The sequence below is a fragment of the Neopelma chrysocephalum genome, unplaced genomic scaffold, assembly GCF_003984885.1.
Source record: "Neopelma chrysocephalum unplaced genomic scaffold, ASM398488v2 Primary Assembly neopelma1_94220, whole genome shotgun sequence".
Taxonomy (NCBI): Eukaryota; Metazoa; Chordata; class Aves; order Passeriformes; family Pipridae; genus Neopelma; species Neopelma chrysocephalum.
The window spans coordinates 2,633-4,966 of NW_020922928.1; the positions used below are offsets into that span (position 1 = coordinate 2,633).

Genomic DNA, 2,334 nt, shown 5'->3' on the forward strand with positions numbered 1-2,334 from the left:
CCTCCACAAAAGCTTTGCTGAGCTCCCAGAGCAAATCCCAGCAGCAGCAGCCCTTGGAAATCACACAAATAGGGTTTTTTTTTGGTTCTGGGCACTTAATCCCAAAGAAACCAGGGATCAATCCCTCCTGGAGCCCTTCCTGAGAGAATTCAATCCGTGTATCCCCAGGCTGAGCACCTCCATTAAAGCTTTGCTGAGACCCCAGAGCAAATCCCAGCAGCAGCAGCAGCACTTGGGAATCACACAAATATGGGGGTTTTTTTGCTTCTGGGCACTTAATCCCAAAGAAACCAGGGATCAATCCTGTTTGGAGCCCTTCCGGAGGGGGTTCACTCCGTGTATCCCCAGGCTGAGCACTTCCATTAAAGCTTTGCTGAGCTCCCAGAGCAAATCCCAGCAGCAGCAGCCCTTGGAAATCACACAGATATGGGGTTTTTTTTTTGTTCTGGGCACTTAATCCCAAAGAAATTAGGGATCAATCCCGCTCGGAGCCCTTCCCAAGGGGGTTCACTCCGTGTATCCCCAGGCTGAGCACCTCAAGTGGACACATATTAAAGCTTTGCTGAGCTCCCAAAGCAAATCCCAGCAGCAGCAGCCCTTGGGAATCACACAAATATGGGGGGTTTTTTTGGTTCTGGGCACTTAATCCCAAAGAAACCAGGGATGAATCCTGCTCAGAGCCCTTCCCGAGGGGGTTCACTCCGTGTATCCCCAGGCCAAGCACTTCCATTAAAGCTTTGCTGGGCCCCCACAGCAAATCCCAGCAGCAGCAGCAGCCCTTGGAAATCACACAAATATGGGGGATTTTTTGGTTCTGGGCACTTAATCCCAAAGAAACCAGGGATGAATCCCTCTTGGAGCCCCAAAGAAACCAGGGATCAATCCCTCTTGGAGCCCTTCCCGAGGGGGTTCACTCCGTGTATCCCCAGGCTGAGCACTTCCATTAAAGCTTTGCTGAGCTCCCAAAGCAAATCCCAGCAGCAGCAGCAGCCCTTGGAAATCACACAAATAGGGGTTTTTTTTGGTTTTGGGCACTTAATCCCAAAGAAAACAGGGATCAATCCCGCCCAGAGCCCTTCCCAAGGGGATTCAATCCATGTATCCCCAGGCTGAGCACCTCAAGTGGACACACATTAAAGCTTTGCTGAGCTCCCAGAGCAAATCCCAGCAGCAGCAGCCCTTGGAAATCACTTAAATATGGGGTTTTTTTGGTTCTGGGCACTTAATCCCAAAGAAACCAGGGATCAATCCCGCTCGGAGCCCTTCCCAAGGGGGTTCACTCCGTGTATTCCCAGGTTCAGCACCTTCATTAAAGCTTTGCTGAGCTCCCAGAGCAAATCCCAGCAGCAGCAGCAGCCCTTGGAAATCACACAGATATGGGGGTTTTTTTGGTTCTGGGCACTTAATCCCAAAGAAATTAGGGATGAATCCTGCTCAGAGCCCTTCCCAAGGGGGTTCACTCCATCTATCCCCAGGCTCAGCACCTCCATCAAAGTTTTGTTAGGCCCCCCAGAGCAAATCCCAGCAGCAGCAGCCCTTGGAAATCACATAAATATGGGGGTTTTTTGGTTCTGGGCACTTAATCCCAAAGAAACCAGGGATGAATCCCTCCTGGAGCCCTTCCTGAGGGGATTCACTCCATGTATCCCCAGGTTGAGCACCTCCACAAAAGCTTTGCTGAGCTCCCAAAACAAATCCCAGCAGCAGCAGCCCTTGGAAATCACATAAATATGGGGGTTTTTTGGTTCTGGGCACTTAATCCTAAAGAAACCAGGGATGAATCCCTCTTGGAGCCCCAAAGAAACCAGGGATGAATCCCTCTTGGAGCCCTTCCTGGGGGGGTTCACTCCATGTATCCCCAGGCCAAGCACCTCAAGTGGACACATATTAAAGCTTTGCTGAGCTCCCAGAGCAAATCCCAGCAGCAGCAGCCTTTGGAAATCACTTAAATAGGGTTTTTTTTTTTGGTTCTGGGCACTTAATCCCAAAGAAACCAGGGATCAATCCCTCTTGGAGCCCTTCCCGAGGGGATTCACTCCGTGTATCCCCACGAGCACCTTAAGTGGACACATATTAAAGCTTTGCTGAGCTCCCAAAGCAAATCCCAGCAGCAGCAGCCCTTGGAAATCACACAAATATGGGGTTTTTTTTGGTTCTGGGCACTTAATCCCAAAGAAACCAGGGATCAATCCCTCCTGGAGCCCTTCCTGGGGGGGTTCAATCCGTGTATCCCCAGGCCGAGCACCTCAAGTGGACACATATTAAAGCTTTGCTGAGCTCCCAGAGCAAATCCCAGCAGCAGCAGCAGCCCTTGGAAATCACACAAATATGGGG

The 2,334-nt window shown here is 50.8% G+C and overlaps 1 pseudogene; it reads right to left on the minus strand.

The window, feature by feature from the left end:
* The window catches only part of LOC113980450, a 5,603-nt pseudogene that overhangs the window by 2,607 nt on the left and 662 nt on the right, over positions 1–2,334 (minus strand).